This window comes from Lactuca virosa, chromosome 5, assembly GCF_052849685.1.
Source record: "Lactuca virosa cultivar CGN04683 chromosome 5, Lactuca_virosa_CGN04683_v6, whole genome shotgun sequence".
NCBI lineage: Eukaryota > Viridiplantae > Streptophyta > Magnoliopsida > Asterales > Asteraceae > Lactuca > Lactuca virosa.
The window spans coordinates 270,874,096-270,888,173 of record NC_136430.1 but is presented as its reverse complement, the minus strand read 5'-3'; the positions used below and the strand labels follow the sequence as shown (position 1 = coordinate 270,888,173).

Below are 14,078 nucleotides of genomic sequence, written 5' to 3'. Positions count from 1 at the left end.
TATCCCACCCATGATCTAGAGTTAGGGGCGGTGGTGTTCGCCCTCAAGATCTGGCGCCACTACTTGTATGGGGTTCGGTGTACCATATACACGGACCATAAGAACCTGAAGTATCTCGTGTATCAACCCAACCTGAATATGCGGCAGAGGAGATGGTTGGATGTGGTGAAAGACTATGATTGTTATATATTGTATTATCCGGGCAAGGCTAACATGGTAGCCGACGCCCTGAGCCGTAAAGTTGTGAGTGCCCCGATTCGATATGTGTGTATGAGGATGACAGTGATGACTCCAGTTTTGGATACCATTCGAGAGCCCCAGTCGGAGGCCGTGAAACCGGAGAACCGAAAGAGGGAGCGGGTGGTTGGGCATGTGTCCGAGTTTGAGACGGATAGCCGAGGACTTATGACTTTCCGAGGGCGGATTTGGGTGCCCTATACGGGCGGGGATCGGCATATACTGATGGAGGAGGCACATAGATCGAGATTCTCGATCCATCCTAGGGCTACTAAGATGTACTTGGACCTGAAGAGGGATTAATGGTGGCCCTGTATGAAACAGGATATTGCATGGGTGGTTTAGAGGTGCTTGACTTGCCGTCGGGTCAAGGCAGAGCACTAGCGTCCACATGGTCCATTGCAACCTCTTGAGATTCCCCAGTCGAAGTGGTAGCAAATCTCGATGGATTTTATTACCAAGTTGCCAAGGACTGCGCGTGGAGTTGATGCAATTTGGGTGATCGTGGACCGGCTGACGAAGAGTGCTCACTTCCTTGCTATTAGTGAGAGCTCTTCCGTGGAGAGATTGGCTGAGATCTATGTGAGAGAAGTGGTAGCGCGTCATGACGTGCCGATATCGATAGTGTCAGATCGAGACGTACGTTTCACTTCCAGGTTTTGGAAGAAGTTTCATGAGGAGCTGGGCACGTGCTTGCATTTCAGTACGGCGTATCACCCACAAACAGACGGGCAGAGCGAGCGGACGATTCATACGCTTGAAGACATGTTGCGGGCATGTGTCATGGACTTCGAGGGGAGTTGGGACACATACATACCACTGGATGAGTTTTCCTACAACAACAACTACCATTTGAGTATTGGTATGTCTCCCTTTGAGTTTCTGTATGGGAGAAGGTTTCAGACTCCCATTTGCTGGGGAGAAGTGGGACAGAGAATGATGGGTGGCACGGAGATAGTGCTGAAAATGACCGAGCAGATTCAGCAGGTCAGACAGATGCTTCTGACGGCACAGAGTCGCCAGAAGAGTTATGCGGACAGGCGACGGTCTGAGCTAGAAGTCCAGGTCGGGGATTTTGTGCTTGTGAAGGTATCCCCATGGAAAAGGGTGATCCAATTCCAGAAGCGGGGTAAGCTGGGACCCCGATACATCGGTCCTTTCAGAGTGACCGCCAGAGTGGGTTGAGTAGCATACCAATTGGATCTACCTGCGGAGTTGAGTCAGATCCATAACACCTTCCACGTGTCCCAGCTGAGGAAGTGTGTAGCCGATTAGACGGCAGTGGTACCACTGGAGGACATTCAGGTAGATGCGAGCCTGAATTATATTGAGAGGCCGATTAAGATTCTAGATCGAAAGTTGAAGGTTCTAAGGAACAAGGAAGTGCCCCTGGTTCAGGTCTAGTGGCAACATCGGAGGGGATCCGAGTTGACTTGGGAGCCGGAGTCAGAGATGCGGGAGCAACATCCAGAGTTATTTGTTGAGCATGACTTCGAGGGCGAAGTCTGATTCTAGTGGGGGAGAATTGTAACATCCGGATTCGCAGGTATATTATTTTATCATTTAATTTGAGATTTGTGGAGTGACTCGACGAGTTGGTGCCCCAACTCGTCGAGTAGAATCGCGTCTGGTGACGTGGATTAATGAATGGACTCGACGAGTCTGTGAGGCAACTCGACGAGTCAGCGCTGATGAAGGAAACCCTAAATTCTTGGGCCTGCGGCCTATTTAAGGGTACTTATAGCCTCTATTTCGCCTCACGAGAACCCTTACACCCCTGAGAGAAACCCTAACATCCATAGTGAGCTAGAGTGGTGAGGATAGCTAATCTTGTGTTCAGTTTGGCTCATTTCCTTGAAGAGGAAGGAAGGTCCTTCAAAGATCAAGAAGGGAGGGCTAGTAGATCTGGTTTTTCTTCATCTCAAGCTTCAGATCAAGATAAAAAGCTTTTTACCTTTCTTGTGGGATGATTAGATCTCATGTTCTTGAGATTTAGGGCTTGTAACACCTTCTTGATGGGGCTTTGGATGCATCAAGCCCCTTTTCGAGTTTAGACTTCAGATCTGGACCTTGTGAGGTCTAGAGAGTCCAAAAGTTTAGAGCTTTAGTGAATCAACCATGGCGTCTTGTGTTTTGGAAGCATTAATGGAGTGGTGATGGCATATAGAGCAATATATGCCACGCATGGTCATCAAGATCAAACCTTTATGTGACTTTTGGATATTAGGAGGCTAGATCTAGAGGTTGGAGTTGCAGATCTGACCTCAGGTGCCTAAAAGAGAAATCCGAATGAGTCAACTCGCCGAGTCTGTGAGATGAGTCGACGAGTCGGATCGGGTTGCCCCAACGTTCTTGACCCAGTGATAACTCGTCGAGTTGGAAGTCAAATCGATGAGCTGAGTGAAACCCTAGGGAGAGCTCTGAGGATACGAATGGAGTCGGCGAGTCACAAGAGTGCACTCGGCGATTCAGGTCAACTTTGACTGTTGACTCATGTTGACTTCTGTTGACTTTATGGTTGGGTCAAATATGAGCATTTGAGACCAGGGAGGGGTAAAATGGTCTTTTACCCATTCCAAGGGTTAGAAAGAGAGTAAGAGGACTTTTGGTGTATTTGAGTAAGAGTGGCGTATTGATTATAGATGCTTATCTAATATGATAGGCGGAGGTTAGATCGATGATTTCCGAGCACGAGATTCTTACTAGCTAGCTTACGAGGTGAGTCTTCTCACTATACTTTACCTAGAGTGGTAATTTATGTGTGACCAGAGGGTCTTATGCGCTTGCTCGAGTTATGCATTTTCTATGTGATATATGTGTTGTATGTTATATTATGTCATACATAGAACGGACCGGAGGGTCCAACGTACTATGAGACCGGAGGGTTCTCAACCAGACCGAACCAGAGGGTCCAACGAGCCATGGGGCTGGAGGGTCCCAACCAGACCGGACCGGAGGGTCCAACGAGCCGTGGGACTGAAGGGTTCTACTGAGACACATTGACCGGAGGGTCTTACAGAGTTATAGCCTCGAGTGCCTAATGTGTTGTATGTGGTATTTTGGGGAACTCACTAAGCTTTGTGCTTACCGTGTTATGTGTTATGTGTTTTAGGTAGTTCCGAGGATCGCGGGAAGGCACCGACATGATCGTACACACTGGTGAGAGATTAATTTTATGATTCCGGGATTGTGATTTACACTTGTGGATTGTTGACATTTGAGACACTTGTGATTTTTATGAAATATAATATATGAGTTTTATGTGTTTTAAAAATGAAAAAAAATTGGTTTGAAAAATTACGTCGTTACAATTTTTGAAATTGCCTCGATGAATGGCGTGTTAATCGTTATTCCCTTTACTTGCTCAATAAACCTTTTATGATCTTTCTCCAATAGATTCTGTCTTGCCCGGGATGGATAAGGAATTGGTTGATGATAAGGCTTAACAGGAGAAGTTTTATAACTTTATTGCAGGGGCCATGACGTTACATCATACTCGTCGCGTCGTGAAAACTGAGGAGAGCCCAATTTCTTTTTTTCATCCAGTTTTTTTGTTTGTTGATCGAGTTGCTCTGTGGTTGTTTCGAGGATAATCATAGGCTCAAAAATGGTTACTTCGTCAGTAGATTTCGCTATCATATGTGATTGCGGTTTTGGATCAAAATTACTAGGAATTAAACACTCTTGCACAACTTTTGATAATTGTCCAATTTGAGTCTCTATGTTCGATACAGATTCTTGTTGATTTCTCAATGTACTTCATTATGCCGTTTATCACAAGCTTCCAGAAACCTAGCTAACACCAATTCGAGATCGAGTTTTTTCTCGAGTGGTGCTTTCTCTTTTTGGTAAAACCCTCTCCCTTTTTTCGGTATTTCTCCTATTTTTCTTTTGTATATTCTTTATAGGGCTTCCATTCCTTTTTAGGTTTTCTACAAACTTCATCATACTGGTCACTACTTGAATATCATACTTGTGCTTTCCTGTTCCTATAATCATCTAGATCATAATCCTTGGTTATGATGGGTTTTGGTATAATACAACATCTTATGGTGCACATACAATCCTAAATACCTTGGATCTATGTTTTCACAAATTATACATGCAAAGGTGTTTCTAATGTATTAAGCCTATAAGTAGCATGCAAAGATGTAAACTACACAAGATACTAGTTAGTGTAACATACCTTTTATGTGGCTGGAAGTCTTGATGTATTTGGCATTAAGAGCTTAGTCCCAATAGTGTGGAAGCCTTAAATTAAGTCACAACACATCAAGGACAAAGGTAGGACTTGAGAAAGAATCTTCATGCACTCTAAAAGCTTCATGAACTCCAAGAACATGCACACACACATAAGGGGCGACAGTTTTAGGTCAAGATGCTTGTATTTATATGTGTGGTATTTCAAGGATCATGGGTATAACCCAAATCCATACCCATTGGTTTTATGATCCATGGTTCAAGTGGCCCAACTCTTTATGTATCCATACATAAACTTGGTCCAACATGGATCATAAGCCCAACACATATAAATATAACTAATTACCATAATTAGTCCCCATAGATTTAATTAGTCTCTTTTGATCACTAAATTAATTCCAAATTAATTCTTGATCTATACTAACATATGATTTCATATTAATATATTATAGCTTATAATATATTAATAAATGACTAATATTATAAAAGTCCTAAATTTTTAACGCGTAATTGGAAAAAGCCCTAATCTATTTTTTATTATTGCTATGGCCACAACTTTCTCGCATGATTATTACTCTAGCCCACTTAACGAGTTTCATGGTTAACTTGGTTAAATTTTTTGCAAAATCAATCCTAAAAGGTTCAAATTTAGTCCCTGAGGTTTGCAAAAATTACATCACATGGTTTTTTAACTTTATTTTTCATTTTTTGTATACTTTATTTATTTTCGGTTTTTTTATAAATATATATATTTTTTTATTTTCTTTTTTTATATACTTTATTTATTTTCATTTTTTAACTTTATTTTTCAACAATTTGATTTTTTTTTACCTTTTATACCTTTTGTTTTCTATTTTTTTCTATCTTAGTTATTTATGGTTTTTCTAATGTTTTTATTTATTTTCATTCAAATAAACGAACTCGAATTTAATATAAATTACTATAACAAGTTTTTTATAGAGACCGATTATTATTATTATTATTTTCTTTTAGTCTATTATCAAATTGAAAAATATTATCTTGAATTTAAACTATTGATATCACATATAAAAATATGATTTAATTTCCAAGTTATATAACACATTGAAACACTAATTCTCAATAAACAAGCTAATTTTTTTTTTAATTTTCATTTTTTTGTAACATAAATATAATAGCACTAAAGAAAAAAAAGTAAAAAGAAAATAAGTTAGAACGAAATTACAAATATAAACATAACAAATTTATTTACTTGAATAAAAATAAAAAAAATTACAAAAACTATAAATTATATAAATTGTAATATAATCTAATATATTAATACAATTTATATTTTTTGAAAAAGGTCAATAAAAAGTTAAAAATACAAAAAATAAAAACAAATAATTGGAAAACAAATAAGAAAAAAATAATAAAAAAAAGATGAAAAAATTAAAATATAAAACGAAAAGAAATATGAAAAAAAAAACAAAAAAAAAATCTAATATACTCTATATATGCACTATAAAATAGAAAAAAAAGGTAAAAAGGTAAAAAAAATCAAATTGATGAAAAAATAAAGTTAAAAAATGAAAATAAATAAAGTATATACAAAAACAGAAATAAAAAATGTATATATATTTATAAAAAAAAAGAAAATAAAAAAAAAGTATACAAAAAACGAAAAATAAAGTTAAAACATCATGTGGCGTAATTTTTTGCAAACCTCAGGGACCAAATTTGAACTTTTGGGACTGATTTTGCAAAAAATTAACCAAGTTAACCATAAAACTCGTTAAATGGGCTACAGTGATAATTATGCGAGAAAGTTGTGGCCACAGCAATAGTAAAAAAAATATTAGGGATTTTTCCAATTACGAGTTTAAAATTTAGGGCTTTTATAATATTAGTCCATTAATAAATCATATACAACCTCTTCTCTCAAAAGTCCATCCTAACAAATTGTCCTGATGATATGCAACCCAAATGGACCATGCTACTCTCGGGTCGAGTTCATACCAATAATAGTTATGGGCTTAGACATCTAATCCAACAGTCTCCCACATGGATAAGTCTAAAACTATTATTCGAGTATGACTCCAAAACCCGACTAGCAATCGTAGCTCTTAAAAGCCGCTGTCGAACTTTGACCTAGTCAATGACATGTCCATTAGATAAGGGATCATATATTCCTCCATCCTAGATATCATATGGACTGAGACATCGATTATAATCATTCTCTCTGTCCGTCTGTTGTTTCCCGATTTCCGATTTATGACGACTAACTAACTGAACAAATCAAATCAGTCCAGGCCCGGCCGAGCACTTACGTTTGTCATCACTAAATCATCGAGGGGCCAACAAATATCGCTTTTATCCTTCTAATGGTAAAAGTAATGGATAAACTTTGACTCATATGCTTGCTCTATATACACACCAAATCACACACAAAAATGTGTTTTATAACACCAAGTTACTGGTGCGTTTTCACATAATCAATGTGTAACCGACTTGTAGACTGCAACTCATATCTCTTGTTTGAAGAATATAAGATATTATCGTCTCATGATCACTCGTGATAAAATCCATGAAGTGTTTGAAATGAGCGTGGGTTTAATCCAATACTCGAATCTCATTCCAGGAGCATTCTTGAATGTTGCTGCAACTTTTGCTATGTCTAACCACTTTAGACATCTACAAACCCAATTCATGACAGTCTTGATTCATACCTACTTCCAACGTATGATTGATTATGGAGAGTTTGAATAACCTAGTTATTCGGGAAGTCAAAACATGCAAAGTGAAACACAAGAATAATACTAATCCTATATGGCCCCAAGCACCTTTGAGAGTAAATAAAACACATTTTATTTAAACACCATATTGATTACTCATTATTCATTGTATAATGTTTCAAATTATCAACTTTATACTTGAATCAAAACAATAGTCATGCCATGCTCCAAGCATGCACACTATGTTTGTCCAAACAATAGTTATGCCATACTCCAAGTATACACACTATGTTTGTCTATGATCCTTACTTTGTGAAATAGACCAATTGAACATGATTCCAATGATTCTCATTTCACAAGCCCCAATCCAAATCGTAAATGTAAGAATTCCAAATTACTGCCATTTACCAAAATCTATTAGATTCTAAACTTATATGCATTGATCCTTTTGTAATGACTATGCAAAAAGTCACAAAGACTTGTCAACAGACATTACAGAGTATTCCAACAGAAACGAAGTCTCAAATTCAAAGTACATTCCTTTGAACATCCTTCTTGCATTAAGTTTCTAACTTTCTCATAGACTCTTAATATCCAACTCCCAATATGGAAAAAATTTCCACATTCCCATTTTGACTATCACTTCCGAACAAGAGTCGCCTCTTTTCAAAATATGTCAATATGGTCCTTTCCAAAAATTTACATCATACTTCCAACTGTCCATGAGCAACCAATCTTTGGTAAACCTCAGATTGTCCTCGAAAATTGCTTAATCATTTTAGTCATATCCAATTCTAGACCTTTTCCCCTCTTAATGTCCTAGGCATTTGGAAAATTTAGAACGGATGAATATTATAGCACATGTAATCGATCCTATACCCGAAGCATATGGGACAAGATTCAAGATGTCTCACATAAAGACATGATCCTAAACTAGTCTTTTGCTACAATATTTTTTATTTGCCATTTTTTCATAATTCGACTATGAAGAGGGATGCCGTAATCATAATCGAATTTTGAGAATGCAATATATATATATATATATATATATATATATATATATATATATATATATATATATATATATGAATTTCCTTATGTTGAACCATTCCAACATAAAATTCATATATATATATCCTTGACTAAAGATGATTAAAATCTCAATCTAAGCTTTTAGAATTGAAATGAGGTATAATTTCCTCTCCCTTAATTATAGCAAAACAACTTTTACCCAATTGAAACTTTTGTTTTCTATAATTAACATTGCTAACTTGCAACATTTATCATAATTGATTATGCTCCCACTAGCATAATAATTACTAGCATAACCATTATGCTCCCACTAGATTTGACATGTACTAAAAAATCAGCTGGATTTCTAGAAATCAATACTTTATTGACTTTCTTACCAAAGTTCAGATTTCTGATACGAGATGCTTTGATAAGACTTTATCAATATCATACACCTTTCCTTAAATAGCTCACATGTGTGTCTAAACAATTTTTAGAACTATGAAAAGGGATGTCGTGATCATAGTCTCAATTGTTTAGACCTTTGCCATTTCTCACAATTCCATGTTAGTGTGTCGGTTACCCACACACGCTCCACTAATGACTTTGAGAATGCAAATATCACAATTGCTATCTACTTAAAATCTACTTAGTGAAAGAGTTTCCTCACCATCATTTCATGAATCGGAGAGAAACCTTATGACACTTAGATTTTATGGTGTATGTATTCCTATCCATGTGAATTTGTCAAAACCATAATCACAAGACAAGGTTAGTGACAAATCCAAACTCATATGGACTGAACTTGTGCAATCTTAACTTCTTGCCACTTGGTAGCACAAGGCCTACCATTGCTTCCAAGTAGTTATGAAAACAACTGAGAACTCATAGAACTCAGATGCATAGTCAACTTTAACTGGAATGGGCACAGAAACAAGAATATGTCGACACAGTAGGTTACAAATCTCAAGTCGTGTGCTAGTGATAAACAACATGTTTTATTCTTGATCAGTTCTTTAAACTTTTCAAGATCTTTAAGACTCCCGGTGACCCCTTGACATATATATTTCTCATGTCAAGAACCATTCATTGACAAAAACAAATATTCAAGAGTTAGTGTTGATTGTCATCAAACAAAAAAAACACTTCACTCAATTGGTCTTAGTTGGTCTTTGTTTTATCCAAAACATCACAACTTACCAAATTCAAATGTACAAGAGTAGAATACATTTTACTTTACATTTGATAAGTGTTATAAACCTTCTAAGAATTATGTCACTCAAGTTACAATCTTGGAGTATGACTGTAAGACTTGTTTTGGAACGAAGTATGATTCATCTTTTTGATTTTAACCATTTCAACAATCCACGATTCCTCTTCTTAGCCAAAACAAATGCACTAAGATGTCCTTAGAGAATGAATTGTGATATGGTTTCAAAACCACTAAGATAATCATAAAACAAGATACTCAAGTACTGTCCCATCTTTTCAGATTGGAGAAACTTTTATCTTTCTGCCTAATTTGATTCTTCTTGTTCGTCCTGCCTTACATTGAAATTTTTCCAATGTTTCAGAATTTCACTTAAACTTGTAAGTATAACCATATCACTAAATTTTAGTAAATCATGACGAATAGTCTTATTGATCTTGTGGTGGACCTTGACCAGTGCACAAGAATGTGTAATCGATCCCTTAGTCCTTCACTTGACTCACATATACATGTGATCAAGGAATTAGTCTTAATTTCCCAAAGATGAAAATCCTCATTCATCATACATTACAAGTTGCATGATTCCAAGTTTCTATCCAACTGAAACTTGGGTGATGAGAATCTTTTCCTTATTTGGTAAATTATGACACTACCACAAATGAAAGAATCAAAACCATTTTCCAATATTGCTATAAATGGAATCATATAAACAACAATTTCCACAAATTCCATTGTAAGGATACTTAAAATAAATAAAATCAAAAAAATTTCCTTTATTTTAAAACTTGCGGAAAAACATATCCTTACAATGCAAATGCATATGAAAAATATGTTGCTATCTATTCCTAAGCAATCTATCACAACTCTTAAGCAACAGCTCAAAATTCTGATCACCGAACCATGCGATCGAAATCCATCTTCGCGATCAGAATCAGCATATTCTTCCTTTAAGCTTCCTCTCTTTTCTTTGATTCTTAAAACATCAAAATGTGACCTAGTCACATCATGTAATAAGAATCTCAAAATAGGAACTTAATAGAGTTAGATAGTGGACTTTACCCGAAGTAGAGTCAAACTTTTTAACTTTACCATCCTTATGATCTTTCAGGTAAATAGGGCAGCTTCGCAACCAATGCCCCTTCCTTTGGCGATAGAGACATATGGACTCTTTGGTAATGGTATACGAGACTATCTCAGACTTAGCCTTTCTCTTTACCATTTGGTCAACCGAGTTGACTATGGCCAATCCCTTTCCATTAGGAAGAGGAAGCTTTTCTGAATTTCTAATGTTACCATTGTCGGTGTCCATGAAAAGTTTGGTAAGTCGGTCTTCCAATCAAATTTGCTTTACCAGTGCTCTAAATCATTGCTGATTCAGCAGCATCAAGCAAATAGGTAAGATCATTAAGGGTCATGTCATGGTCTGTCATGTAGTAGTCCTAAAGGAACTCACTATGTGACTTAGAAATTGATTGAAGAACCTAGTCAACAACCAACTTCCTCAAGACCTTGAAACCCAACTCTCCTGGCTTGTCAATATGTGACTTTATCTCCAAGAGGTGAGCACACATAGACTTTGCTTGCCAATAGGGCTTGAGTGACCTTGAACTTTTCAAGAACTTATGGATTAGGGAGAATAACTGGAGGAGGTGGAGGAAGAGAAGTATGATTTCCATGATCCAATCGCGGGACATCATCTTCATTAGGAAAGCTTGTTCCAAGGGATTTGGGAAGATCATAGTTGTCTGAACTAGACAACGAGAGAAATTCAAGTTAGTTGATTTAAGTCCTTAATATAACACCCAATATGAAATATTAAGGCTAGGACCCAACACAATATTTTATAACTTGGAAGAGGGATGTCGTAGTCCAAGCTATAAAATATTTGAAGGTCGGCGAATGACGATTCACCAATTTCCACCATGAAAAACGAAATAGGAATTAGGTTTTAATTGGTTTGAAACTCCTAGATCTTTTGAGATTAATTGAACTTTTCAATGGCATGTTTAAATCTCGATTGTGCCCTCTCAAGTTTGTGACTGGGATGCCGAGGATCACAAACAAGGTGTGAATAACCATGCAAATTAACTTGGTACCCTTAATCTTTATCACCTAATCGACATGTCGGTTACCCACACGTGCTTCACCGATCTATGATAAACATTAAGTCACCATTTTCCACTCTTACTAGTCCATGTTAGTGTGTCGGTTACCCACACACGCTCCACTAACGACTTGGTAAGATACAAAGTGTAATTTCATGGGTTAGCACCAAATTCATATTTTCCTAAAGTAACTAAGATTGGGAATTTAATAAGGTTTAGTTACTTTATATTTATCATTATAATTTTAATGAAAATTATAGTCCTTATCATACCCGTTCGGCTAACGACCCTCCACCAGTCAAGGAAGCAGTGGGTGAGAGTGGACACCCATTAAACTGTCATTTTATAGGCAGTAACCTTATACCCCCTTATAGACCGGCTTCGTGAATGAGGCCTACTAACGGTAAGACTGACTTACTCTTATACATATATATAAATATTAAACCTATAATATTATAATAGTATAAGGGTTGAATTTTAACTTTTAAAATTCTAAGGTTTTAACTTGGAATTAAAGTATTCATGCGGGGAAACTTTACATATTCCAAAACTTGAGGGCAAGTTTTGAACAATTCAAAAAACTTTTCAATTCCATAACTTATGAGTTTAAAGTAGTTTTATTGGAAAAACTCTTCAAGTTCCATAACTTGATGACAAGTTATGGAAGACTTTAAAACATTTAAAAATGAGACTCTTCATTTTTTATAACTTATGAAAATTTTAAAAGTTTTAAAAATCATAAATGTGACTTTTCATATAACTTAACGACAAGTTACAAAAACACATATTATGAAGAACATTTAGATCAATTTGGATTGAAAACAAATTATCACGTAATATTTCTATTAACCTAAAGAACTCATAAGAACAAGATAATTCAAATCAAACAATTTTCTTGTAATTAGCCTAACCATTAAACTAATACAAAACATGAATCTATTGACAATTATCTATTGAATTGGATTAGAATGAACATTACCACATCAAAAACAGGTTTATAGGTTTAAAAACAGCTTTGGGTAATGATTCTAGTCCAATTCTAGCCTTAAAAGTCGAAAATATGTTGTAAGGGGCTTTTACTCGTCGAGTGTATGAACCTACTCGACGATTAGGATAAAATTATTCATGGACTCGGCGAGTCCAGTGCCTAGAAAGCCAAAATTTTCGATTTTAAGCCATTTCAGCAAGTATAACATGAAAACAAGTCTTGACTCTGATACCACTGATGGGTTTTGGTATAATACAACATCCTATGGTGCACATACAACCCAAAATACCTTGGATCTATGTTTTCATTAATTATACATGCGAAGGTGTGTCCAAGGTATTAAGCCTATAACTAGCATGCAAAGATGTAAACTACACAAGATACTAGTTAGTGTAACATACTTTTTATGTGGCTGGAAGTCTTGATGTATTTGGCCTTAAGAGCTTATCCCCAATAGTGTGGAAGCCTCAAATGAAGTCACAACACATCAAGGATAAAGGTAGGACTTGAGAGAGAATCTTCATGCACTCTAAAACCTTCATGAACTCCAAGAACATGCACACACACATAAGGGACGACAGTTTTAGGTCAAGATGCTTGTATTTATATGTGTGGTATTTTAAGGACATGGGTATAACCCAAATCCATTCCCATGGGTTTTATGATCCATGGTTCATGTGGCCCAACTCTTTATGTATCCATACATAAACTTGGTCCAACATGGATCATAAGCCCAACACATATAAATATAACTAATTACCATAATTACTCCCCATAGATTTAATTAGTCTCTTTTGATCACTAAATTAATTCCAAATTAATTCTTGATCTATACTAACATATGATTGCATATTAATATATTATAGCTTATAATATATTAATAAATGATATACAACCTCTTCTCTCAAAAGTCCATCCTAACAAATTATCCTGATGATTTGCAACCCAAATGGACCATGCTACTCTCGGGTCGAGTTCATACCAATAATAGTTATGGGCTTAGACATCTAATCCAACAGGTTAGATGTGGCCCGTGACAGTTGTCATAGCCAACTTGCATCCATGAATGCGTTGTCCCATCTTCGTTATCCTTTTATCCATGGCATCTAGCTTTGCAATTATTGAAGCAACATTTTCTTGTCCTTCATCTCTATTAGCTTTTCCTCTTGTTAAATCATCTTGAGTGCTTGGTAAATTCTGCTTAAGGCCTTGTTGGTTGCCAGATACTTCTTTGTCATCGGTCCTTGAGAATCAAGAAGATGGAGAGTGCACACATTGATTCCATTGTAAAAGGTGGAGATTTCTTGTGGCATTTTTAGACCATGTTGTGGACAATTGCGAAGTAATCCCTTGTAACGTTCACATGCTTCGTATAAAGATTCCCCATCTAATTTTTGGAAGTTTTGGATTTTATTCCTCAACTTAGCTATTTTCAAAGGAGGGATGAATTGTTAATAGAATTCATTCCGTAGGTTGGCCTATGTTGTGATCACTCCAGATGGTAATGACTTTAGCCAATCCTTTGCTTCTCCTTTAAACGTGACTGGAAGCATCATTAGCAACATCGAATTTCGTGTAACATTTGGCACATTGAAATAATTTGCAATGTCCAACACCTCTTCAATGTGTCTGTA

At 36.3% G+C, this 14,078-nt stretch overlaps 1 non-coding gene across 1 annotated transcript; it reads left to right on the top strand.

The window, feature by feature from the left end:
- The first annotated feature begins 13,761 nt into the window (after positions 1–13,761).
- LOC145117980 (small nucleolar RNA R71) lies at positions 13,762–13,868 on the top strand. The gene has a single exon (XR_013712969.1). It is a non-coding gene; the product is annotated as a small nucleolar RNA R71 (small nucleolar RNA).
- The last annotated feature ends 210 nt before the right edge of the window (positions 13,869–14,078 follow it).